Raw genomic sequence first — 11,845 nt, 5'->3', positions numbered from 1 at the left:
GCATTCAGTTCAATTCAGTGAGCATCTGTTAAATGCCAGTTGTTCGCCAAGTGCAGAGAGGAAAACCAAACACAGTTAAAGCAAGGAGACACACACAGAGTAAAGGTAAAGGGCTAGAACAGAATCTATTATCCTTCAGTTAAAGTTTAAAACGTAGGAGAAGTAATTGTGATCTCAGACAAAGGAAAAAAGAAAACTGATTTAATTAAAAGAAATAAGAAAATTACATCTTATAAAAGAAACCATAGATGATGAAATAATATCAATATTAAACATATATGCACCAAATGGCATAGTATCCAAATTCCTAAAGGAGAAATAATATGAGTTCCAAGAGGAAACAGACAACAAAACTATATTAGTAAGTAATATTAACCTCCTCTCAGAATTAGATAAATCAAACCAAAAAATAAAGAAATTAAGGAAATAAATAGAATTTTATAAAAGTTAGACTTGATAGACCTCTGGGGAAAACTGAATGGGAACATAAAGGAATATACCTTTTTTTCCCATCAATACATGGCACCTTCACAAAAATTGATCATAGAATATAAAAGTCTCATAACCAAATGCAAAAAATAAAAAATATTAAATACATCCTTTTCAGACCATAATGCTACAAAAATTATATTGAGCAAAGGGTTGGGGGAAAAAGCTAAAAATTCACTGAAAACTAAATAACCTTATCTTAAAGAATGAGTGAGTCTGTGGTCTCAGACATTTTCTACCTGTGTGATTTCAGTTTAAGTCACATAACCCCAATGACCTAGCCCTTAGCACTCTTCTGCCTTAGAACCAATACTTAGTTCTGATTTTAAGGCATAAGGTAAGAATTTAAAAAAAAGAAAAAGAAAAAGAAAGGTCAAAAAACAAATCATAGAAGCAACATTTCATTACAGAGAATGTCAAGACAACATACCAAAATTTTGGAAATGCAGTCAAATCAGAACTATGGGGAAAATTTATATCTCTAAATGCTTACATTAATAAAACAGAACGAACAGATTGATGAAATGAGTATGTATCTAAGAACAGAAAAAAAATGAATTAAAAATCCCCAATTAAATACCAAATTAGAAAATTCTAAAAATCAATGGACAGCGTAATAAAATTGAAAGTAAGAAAGCCATTGAACTAACACATAAAACAAGTTGGTTTTATGGAAAATAAATAAATAGAAAAAATTTTCATTATGTTGATAAAAAATAAAAAAATTACCACTATTAGATATTATTTGCCCAATTATATGCCAACAAAACTGACAATCAAAAGGAAATAGATGAGTTTTCAATATAAATTGCCAGGTTAACAGAAGAAAAAGAATACTGAAACAATCCCATCTCAGAAAAAGAAATTGAACAAGCCATCAATGAATTCCCTAGGGAAAAAGCCCCAAAGCCAGATGGATTACAAGTTAATTCTACCAACCATTCAAAGAACAATTAATTTCAGTATGATACATACTATTATGATCAACTTCCTTTTATGGAAGAAATATGGTATTGATACCTAAACCAGGAAGAGGAAAAAAAGAGAGAGAGAAAACTATAGCCCAATAGCTCTAATGAATATTGATGCAAAAATTTTAAACAAAATACTAGCAAGTCGAGAATAGTTAAGCTATTCACAGTTGATCATTGTCCAATGTTGCTATTACTGGCTACAATGTTCTTCTGGTTCTCCTCATTTCACTCTATCAGTTCATGTTCTTTCTCAGGCTTTTCTGAAAGCATCCTGTACATTATTTCTTTTTTTTTTTAGTAATATTTCATTTCCCCTCAATTATATGTAAAAATAATTTTTCAACATTAAATTTTCTTATTTTGAGTTCCAAATTCTCTTTCACTTCTTTCCACCACCACCACCACCCTCCAAATGGTAAGCAATCTGATACAGACTTTACATGTTATAATCATGTAAAACATTTTTCCACATAAAATAAATTTCCTAAAGATCTGAGGTTAAGTTGACTTTCCCAGGGTCACACAGCTAGAAAGGGTCTGAGGCTAGATTTAAACCCAAGTCCTCCCAACTCTAGGCCTGGTGCTCTATCCACTGTCCTACCTAACTGCTCCTGCAAACAACTTTTTACATTCTGTCACCAACATTAAATTTTGAGCTCCTTAAGGGCAGAAATTATCTTTTGACTTTCTTTGAATCCCCATCATTTAGCACAGTGTCAGGCACAAAATTTTTTAAATAAATGCTTTGTTGACAACTTCTCTGCACTCCCAGACAATACAATAAATGGCTAAGAAGTTACTGCTTTTTATGAACTAGTAAGACCACTGTTCCAGCCTTCCAAAGCACTGCTGCCACCAAAAAAAACCCTCCCCAAATAAAAGAAAGCTTTTGTGTTCAGTCATTTGCATACAAGCTATATTCCTCCAATATCATTTAAGTTCTTTGAAGACAGACACTGATTTTCACTTTTTCCACTGTATCTCAAATACCTTCTACACAATACAACCACAATTAATAAATGCTTTTTAAATTGAACTGAATAGCACACATAGCCCTAATAAATCACAGCAATGCAATGATCTGGGACAATCCTGTAAGATTTATGATGGGGAATGCTCTCCACCTCTAGAGAAAGAACTGCTGGAGTTGTCTTTCAATGTATTTTGGGGTTTTGGTTATGTATGACTTTTCTCTTATAACAGGGAGCAATATGGAAGTGTGTTCTGCATGACAATAAAAAAGAATGTAGCCTGGTACAGTGCAGAACACTGAAGCTGAGGTTCCAGTACTTGAGTCTGGAGTTTTGATGGTTATTATTTTTTGCCTAGGTGACTACTCTCCCTTCCTTTTTCTCTAAAATTAAAGGATGGACTCTAAGGTACTTTTCTGAATGAATGAAGAAGCATTTAAGTGTTTTCCTAGATGCCAAGCATGATGCTAAGAGCTGACAGTACAAATATAAAAGCAAAAATCTCCTTGCTCTCCAAGAGCTTCTATTCTAATTGAAAGAGATAACAGCCTTGGGGAGTGGTGTCCAGAGGGGCACATAAGTCCTAAAATTTATAGAGGAGAAAGATGAGGCCTTTGACAAGTAAACTGATAAACCTCTTTCCAGAGAACAAGCAGAAATGATTTGTTCATTGCTTTACAACTGGAAGGGAAGGACTCCAGCCTAGGATGAAGGAAGGAATGAAGGAATGGAAGAAGGACGAAATAGAGGTTAGAGAGCCAGCCTCAAAGAAGTATTTGAATTCAAATCTTGCCTCTGATACCTATTGGCTAAGTGCTTCTGGGTTAGTCACTTAATTTCTCCAAACCAGGTAAGCAGAAAAGGAGAGCCAAAGACTAAGCATAACTACTGCCACCAATTCTCTTCCCCTTTCCCTTCAGACCCTGAACACAGCTCAGGAGCTGGAAACCAAGAGCTTTAGGGATAGCATTGCTACCCAAGCCACCAGCCTTGCTTCTAATCTGGTCCTTACAATCATTTTTGAAGGGAGCAATCCCTGTGCAGAAGAGGCCCACTTTCCTCACACAGATCATCCACTGACCAATTGCCATTGATGGATAGGCAAACCCCAAAACCCCAAGAATAGACAGTGTCCCCAGGCTACCTGGCTATAACTTCTTCAGGTGCCAAAGCCCCTTCCTCTTCAGTAATCACAGCTACTGAAGTCCCAGAAAAGAAAGTTCTTTAAACAAAACTCTTGGCACTGCCAAGTGATTCAAAATTAGAAAGAGATATGATTTCATTAGTGAAAACAACATTTAAAAAGATATATCACCATCTGTTTTACTGTTTTGCCTCAAGGATTATGATACCTTTCCATGTGGCTTGCAGAGTCTACCACTCCCTGCTGCTGCCTCATAGCACACTTTCTTAGACCTTAAGTGCAGCCTGAGAGTTCTGTCTCCTCTGGGCATATCCTGACTCCACCCAGCCATTCCACTGTGCCCTGTGGAATATTTGTTCAAAAGACAATAAACTTTATCTTAAATCTTTCCCTCTCCAGGTCCTTCTTTCTCCTAGCTCTTACTGAAACCTGGCTTTTCCTGATGATACAGCCCTTGGCTGCCCTTTATAGCATTAGCTAGACTGTTACTCATTTTCCTTGGATGAGGTAGGGAATTAGAATACTCTTTGCTCTCCAATGCCACAGGTTCTCCCTTTCTACATCACTCAATAATCTTTCTTCCTTTGAGGTTCATGCTATTCATACCTACCAACCAATCAAAATCTTGATGAGATATTGTCTACACACCCCAAGTCACTCCCCTTCCTCCAACGATTTCAATAGCTGTATTACAATTTTTCTCTCCTCCCCTACAATTGCCCTCCTACTCAGGGTCTTGAACATATATATATATATATATATATATATATATATATATATATATATATATATATATATATATATATATATATATATATATATATATATACTGATTCTCTCTCAAATAACCTAACCACTCAGTCTCTCAGTCTCATCACTTCCAATGACTTACTTACTCTTCCACCCAAATTCATTCCGTCACAAGAATAATCTTGTCATCAGCCATAAATGTACCACCTACATGTTCGATTCTGAAATCCCTTTAGCCAAGCATAATCTAATGGCTTTTCAACTCTTCTTCTGCCTCCCTTTACATAACTGCCTTCTACATCCACACTGTGACCTCCAATATCCTGACCCCTCAGTTCTCTTTGAGGCCATCTCCCCTGCATTGGCTACTCTTGTCACCTCATCTTGACTCCTTAGTGAGCCAATTCAACTCTACACTATCCTCTCTTAAATCTGTAGCCCTCTTATCATCTTGCCAATTACTTCCAGCCAAGCCTCCCACCATTTGCAGCCTTTACTCTAACACATGTGCCACTGAAGGAAGATGGAGAAAATCCCATGAAATTCTGACAGGGTCCATTACAAATTTATGTTGCACAACTTCAATTGGGTCCTCATTGCTGCTAGGCAACCCTACTATACCTCCCTTATCAACTCATTATCCACAGTAGCTCTTCTAATCCATTTCATCCTTCCTCAAACCTCTCATGGTTCTCCCTCTTCCCACCACTGAAAACTCTGCCTCATATTTTCTAGAAAGAATTGAGGCCATTAGCTGTGAATTACCTCTACATCATTTTATATCATTTGCCTTCTGTGACTCTCTCTTCCTTCTCTCCAGTCCTACATGATGACATGGCCTTACTCCTTACCAAAGCTAATTCCTCTCATTCAAGTGATCCCATTCCATTCCATTCTCTCTTCCAATAGGTTGTCTCCTCTGTCATCCCCACTTTTACTTATTTTCAATTTCTCCTTATGTACTAATTTATTCCCTACTGCCTACAAACAAGCCCATGTCTCCCCAATCCTGAAAAAAACCTTCACTTGATCCTTCCATCCCTACTACCTCTCATCCTATATCTCCTTTACCCTTTTATTTAAATCCTCAAAAAAGCTGTCTACAAGAGGGTACCTCTACTTTCTCTCCTCTCACTCTCTCCCAACTTTTTCATTCCAGCAAAACTGCTCTCTCCAAAGTTATTAATGTATTTGTATTTGTAAAGCCCTTTGCAAACTTAAGGGGCCAATGCTAGATATTATTTTCATTTTGAGACAGCTAAGTGACACAGTGGATAGAGGACAGACCTGGAATTAGCAAGATCTGAGTTCAAATCTGACCTTAAAAACTTCTTAGCAGTGCAATCCTGTGCAAGTCACTTAATCCTGTTTGCCTCGGCTTCCTCATCTGCAAAATTAGCTGGAGAAGGAAATGACAAACCACTAGCATCTTCGCCAAGAAAAACCCAAATGGGGTTGGTCAAAAAGAGTTGCACACAACTGAAGACTGAACGAGAACTTTGTTTCAGATTCATTCAGGCATTCACTGATCCATGCATTCATGCACAGAAGGTGCTGGCCTAAATTAGTAGAGAGTTTCGACCCCCAGAAGCTCTCCATACCAATGAAATCTCAGCTCCAGGCCTTATCCCTCACCTATGGTGAGCCAATGTGAAATGGAAGCGCCTTGTGTACACTGTTTGGTTTTTCTCTCTGCACTTGGCAACTGGCATTTAACAGATGCTCACTGAATTGAACCGAATGTCAGGGATCCCTTAAGGCTGTGTTTTCTTTCACAGTCTGTTACCAGGACTGCCAATAAAACACAGGACGGCCAAAAACCGTCCCAGCCACAAACATGCCCACCAAGAAATTTTCAAAGATGGTAATGTCGCGAGATTTCCAGATCCTGTTCTTCCCCTAAATCGATTTCTTTCGTCACTTCCGCCCGGATCTACTTAGAACCACCGAGATGCGAGATCCATCATGTGGTCGTGCGCAGAAGTAGTTGCGCTCCCTCCGAGCCCCACCCCCTCGACTATAAATAAACGTGTTCTACGCACGCTAGTCTCTTTCAGCCATGATGTTCGACTCGTGTTTCTCTGGGGAGGTGAGTAACGATTTGCCTATGTTAGCCACCCTCTTCTCCCTCCCCTGCCCCCGCTACGCTCCCTCCATGTTTCTGTGCTCTGGCCCCGGCTTCCTCCTTCTGATTCCCCTTTCATCTTTTCCTGCTCCCTTTGCAACAGGGAAAGTTGGGCGGTGGCATGGCCACCACTAAAGTGCATGCGCTGGACTCCCCGCTGGGAGGGAGGCCGACGTCCTTGTAGGCAAGTGGAGGGCCCTCAACGGCCTGGGACCCTCGAGATTCGTCTGCCTCCATCCCCATTCCTTGCCTCCTCAGCCCTGGTGTCGGCGGCTCCCCAGCAGCAGGCAGCTAAGTGTTCGCTGGAAAGAGCGTTGCGACTCGCTTCCTTTAAAAGAGCAGAATTCCGGGCCGAATTCTGACCGAGCCATTTAGCTTGTCTGTTTCAATTAGCTCCATTGTAAAATGGGGATAACACCCCTCCTTCCAGTTCTTGGTGAAGGCCTATTTAAATTTCTTAGTACAGTTTAGACAGACACGTAAATTCCCCCTCAAATCCCGGTTTGGGCCCCAACTCCATTCCCAAGGAAAGCCTTTGGTTTTCAATCCGCCAGCATTTCTTTTTCTTCTGCCTTAGAATCAATACCGTATTGATACCAGGGCAGAACAACGGTAAAGGCTAGGTAATGGGGATTAGGTGATTACTGACTTGTCCAGGGTTGCCCACCTAGGAAGTGCCACCAGCATTTGTTAATCTTTGCTAATACTACTGTGTGTACGGTGTGCAGTAGTTTCCATATTTGTTTAATGGGAAGAATTGTGAGGGTCAATTGAAATATGATCTAAATTTTCTTTGGAAGTCCTGTGGAACTATTAGTTATTGCAGAAGAAAATTGAGAAAACTCTTAGCTTTGAGGAGTTTAGTCTATTAAGGAGGAGAGGGACGCGCAACATGTGCTTAAAATAATAATGCAGAGTTTGCAAGAAATCTCCTTTTCTAATAGGATTTAGGAAAGGCTTCTTAACGGTTAGTGGCAGAGGAACTAAACCTTGAAGGGAATGGTAATTAGGCTGGGTAAATCATAGACACGTGGGGATGTGATGCCCCGTATAGGAAACGACTAAGGTTGAGTGATAGAACATGTTGAGAGTAAAGTTGGATACAATTGAAAAGAATTCAAAGCTAGTTATACAAAGGCTTTAAAATTTCCAGGATGTGGTTAGTTAGGGAGCCGCTGAAGTTTATTGAACAAGGGAGTGGTGTGATTAATTCTGAAATCAATATAATATCCCTAGGGCCATTTATTGTGAGGTAACAGCTTACAGTATATGGCCTTAGTACATCTTAGCTTCTAGTAGTAGTTTTCTTGGCACTTGAATAAGCGGTTTTTAGTCCCGATTCTAGTATGTCTTGGGGCATACCTGAATATGCTTAAGAGAATGTCCTGTTTCTGTAGGAAATACTCCATTGATAAGACCTCATTAATAAGTGCTCTTTGGATTAAGTGTTTGGTCAATTAAACATCCCTTGAACATCCAATGTGGATATCCTGGCTAAATGTTTCCAGGCTCTGTCCTAGTGGCGAAAGGGAGCTTAGGGCCTTGCCCTGTGATGTACAGTCCCATTCCACAACATTGGATATCAAGCTGGGCTTTGTGTCTGCACCTGCATATTCCTAAACCTTCTCAGAGTCTTTGGACTGTGACTGAGGAGACAAACCATGCAGGAAACAAGACTCTTATTGCTTTGGTAACTTGAGTATTGAGCTTAGGAACTTGGGAAACAATTTAAAATCTTACTTTGAAAAATCTTTCTTCTTGCCTTTTTAGGGGTTTTTTTATATGCAGAGACAAGTCTGGGAGATACCTGGGGTGAGTTGACAAGCAATTTTCTTAAAAGACTTGGAACTGTTAATTCCTGTACTGAACTGTTAATAATTCCTGTACTCTTTGTCCTTTGTAGTCCTTTGGAAAGTATTAATACATTAATTGTAAAGGCTGATGTTTTTCCTTCAGCCTTTTGAAAAGATAGTGGTGTTAGCATGGCATAGTAATCATGCTATTTATAAATTCTGTTAGGTGGTAACAGGTAACAAGTTATTTTGGAATCTTAAGTTGATTCCCGTTGTATCTCCTATATCAGATCTGCATGTCACTCTTTCATTTGTTTTCCCCTCTTTTTTAATGTCTTAAAATATCTGTAATCCAACGAGGATATCCTGAGGTCACTCCTTAGGCTCTGTCCAGGTGGCGAAAGGGAGCTTAGGGCTTTTGCCCAGTGATGTACAGTCCCATTCCACAACGTTGGATATCAAGCTGGGCTTTGTCTGCACCTGCATATTCCTAAACCTTCTCAGAGTCTTTGGACTGTGACTGAGGAGACAAACCATGCAGGAAACAGTACTATTCCACTGTCCCACTGTAATGTTTCACAGTTTGAGAATGAGAAAAACTAAAATTTGCCTTCTTGTTTTTCAGGACCCCCTCCTCCAAGATTTCTCCTAGATAGGAGGTGAGCAATTTATCTTTTTTTGTTTTGCCAGGGGTTGTGGCTTGTTTTGAAGTTGATTCTATTAGGCCATACCTTCCAACGAGGATATCCTGAGGTCACTCCTCCGGCTCTGTCCAGGTGGCAAAAGGGAGCTTAGGGCTTTTGCCCTGTGATGTACAGTCCCATTCCACAACGTTGGATATCAAGCTGGGCTTTGTGTCTGCACCTGCATATTCCTAAACCTTCTCAGAGTCTTTGGACTATGACTGAGGAGACAAACCATGCAGGAAACAATTTTCAAATTTAAGTTTTTTGATATGTATTATTGAAGTGGTAAAATATACTGATAGATATGTTTTTTACTTTCTAGGTTAAGAAGAGGACTTTAGAGCATGTCTATTAAAACGTGTGGTATTTGGGAGTTGTACATAGGATTTTTTTTTTTAACTCAAGGCTGCTGATACCTTTTTTTAAACAAGTTTCTTTTTAATGGGTATTTCTCCAGCTCTTAAAGAGCATGACTGTTACAGATCTTGGTATGGGTAAGTCAAGTGTTTCACAAGGATTATTCAAGTGCACAGTGAAAGGGGATCATGATATCTCCCCAAACCGCAAAGGTCAGTGGTAGAAAAAGGAAAATGCCCAAGTACTGATAGTCTTTTGTTGTAGCCTAATTCTCATAAAAGTAGCCACCTTCAGAGGTGAGGTATATAGGCAACAACTATTGATAAATATGTTGATACACTGAAAAGCACAATTCCAGAATTGCAGAAAATCTCAAGTGGAGTGCTGCAGTATTTTCTTGTACCATGCCACATTTCCCAAAATAGTAAATTTGTCCAAGAGATGGAGATAAATGTGCCTCAATGGCATGAGAGCTCACCCGATTTAACCCCATTGAAAACTTGTGGCATAAGAATCGAAGCTAGACTTGAAGAAATGGACTGCTTCTCAAAGGCACATTTGATAGCCAATGTTTTTTAAAAGTGGTTTCATGATGAATTACAGAATGTGTCAATTCTATGGCAAATTGTGTAAAACAAGTGAAGCAAAAGGACATGTTGCTTTCTAAAAGTTGAATATTAGAGATGTGGAAAGTTGTATGGTTTGTGTGTACATTCAATAAATTTTATTTTATTTACCCTCATTGATCTGTTGGTATGCTTCCTAATCCGGATTTTATTTTTTAGGGTGATAGAACTATTAAATTATTACTAGGACTAAGATAATCAGTTTGAATAATGTTTAATAAAACAACTTTTTAAAATATCACTGAACCTATTAATCTATTAAAAACATCTGCAAGTAAATTATAACAGGAAAGAAGGGACAGGTATTAGTGCCTGTCCTGAATGGTAGGGATTGGATAATCAGGGCCTGGCTTTCAGTTTTAGTAGCAGTGTGTGGTGAAATGAAAATTGTGGGAGATCTTCAAAGGGAGGCAAGACTTGTACTTTCTACCTTTTATTTTCAGTATACTCAGTCAGCCCAAGGCCCATCACAGCCTACTATTTACTGATGAGCAATTTTGTTTTAGTGTCTTTTGGATCCTCTGCTTGATAGGAGATAAAAAATTCTTGATAACTAAAATCCCAGACTTAGAAGGGTGGAGCCTCAATTAAAAAAACCTGCAATTCCTAGTCCTTTTTAGTTGAAGCCCCCCCCCCCCCCACTTTATAGGTGAGTGCTAAAACATCACCTTCCATCTTAGAATCAATACTGTATTGGTTCCAAGGCAGAAGAGTAAAGGCTAGGCATGGGGGGGAGGGTGAAAGACTCCCAGTCTCATACAGCTAGGAAATGTCCAAGGAAACATTTGAGCCCAAGACCTGTGTTTAGGCTTCAACCATCTACCCCAGGAACTACGAATCCTTAAAAGGGAAATGAAACAATCATTGAAGGAGAGAAAGTCGTGGATTAATTGGTATGTGAGCTGGGGAAATGAAGGGAGAATCCCCCAAACAGGCTAATCATCTTTAAATTTTACCTTAAAGGATCCCTTTCTCTTACAATCTGAATTTTCCAAGGCAGAACAGTGATAATAGGCTAGGCACCTGGGTTGTAATTTGCCAGGGATCCCACAGCTAGGTCATATTTGAACCCAGGACTTGCCCTTTCAATTCCTGGCTCCATCCATTTAACCACCTAAGCTTCCCTGAATTCATACATTAAACAAATATTAAGTACTTGCTGTGTAGAGGACTCTGCCTTCTAAGAATAAAAGCAAATAAGACACCATCCTTGCTTATGAGCTCAGTCACCAGTCATGTAAATAAATATTGAAAATAAAGGACCAGATCATTCAATGTGCTTTTGAGAGTCGAAGAAAAAATGATCACTCCTGGCGCTGGCATTTGATTTAGATCTTAATGGATAGGTAAGATTACACCAAGTCTGAGTCAAACATTTAATAAACACCTGCATACCAGGCACTGGAGCTGGGGTACCTAGACAAGACATTAAATAGCTAAAATCGGGCAGAGTGGCCCCAGCTCTGCCCAGGCGGCATACTGAAGCCCTACAGAAGGGTGTGGGCAAATTTTGAGTTTATTCCATTTTGCACAATGATGACTTTATGGAGATGATGAAGTCAAGGAAAGTAGCTGAGTGGGAAATGGGGATTCCCTGGGTGTCATTCCTTTAAACGGTGTAGCTACGCCAGAGTAGCCATGCTCCATCCTTTCCAGTCAGAGGGGAAGGAGGATGAGCATGAATTTCTGAAGACATTTCATCTGCAGAATAATGAATGTCTACAAATGATGAGAATTCCTTGGAAACCTTCCTTTAAAAATGGAAGATGGAGAAAGATTCCTCTCCAAGTGAACATGGGAGAGCTAGGACAGCGAACTTGATTTTACATATGTAGAGCTGAACCCCATGCCTTCATATTAGATGAAGCTGAGATTAATCAGAGGCAGGATTTCTCTGGCTCCTGAGCTAGTATTCTCTGATGCTTCCCAA

The 11,845-nt window shown here is 39.4% G+C and overlaps 1 long non-coding RNA gene and 3 other non-coding genes across 4 annotated transcripts; all 4 read left to right on the top strand.

The window, feature by feature from the left end:
- The first annotated feature begins 6,264 nt into the window (after positions 1 to 6,264).
- On the top strand, positions 6,265 to 10,031 carry LOC103097989 (uncharacterized). Its single transcript, XR_466447.3, has 4 exons — positions 6,265 to 6,417; positions 8,224 to 8,265; positions 8,872 to 8,905; positions 9,255 to 10,031. It is a non-coding gene; the product is annotated as an uncharacterized LOC103097989 (long non-coding RNA).
- LOC130454172 (small nucleolar RNA SNORA73 family) lies at positions 7,930 to 8,129 on the top strand. The gene has a single exon (XR_008911845.1). It is a non-coding gene; the product is annotated as a small nucleolar RNA SNORA73 family (small nucleolar RNA).
- On the top strand, positions 8,599 to 8,796 carry LOC130454171 (small nucleolar RNA SNORA73 family). Its single transcript, XR_008911844.1, has one exon. It is a non-coding gene; the product is annotated as a small nucleolar RNA SNORA73 family (small nucleolar RNA).
- On the top strand, positions 8,981 to 9,180 carry LOC130454170 (small nucleolar RNA SNORA73 family). The gene has a single exon (XR_008911843.1). It is a non-coding gene; the product is annotated as a small nucleolar RNA SNORA73 family (small nucleolar RNA).
- Positions 10,032 to 11,845: the final 1,814 nt, after the last annotated feature.

The sequence above is a fragment of the Monodelphis domestica genome, chromosome 4 (genome assembly GCF_027887165.1).
Source record: "Monodelphis domestica isolate mMonDom1 chromosome 4, mMonDom1.pri, whole genome shotgun sequence".
NCBI classification, from domain to species: Eukaryota; Metazoa; Chordata; class Mammalia; order Didelphimorphia; family Didelphidae; genus Monodelphis; species Monodelphis domestica.
Note: the sequence above shows the minus strand (reverse complement) of the source record. Positions and strands in the feature narration are given on the sequence as shown.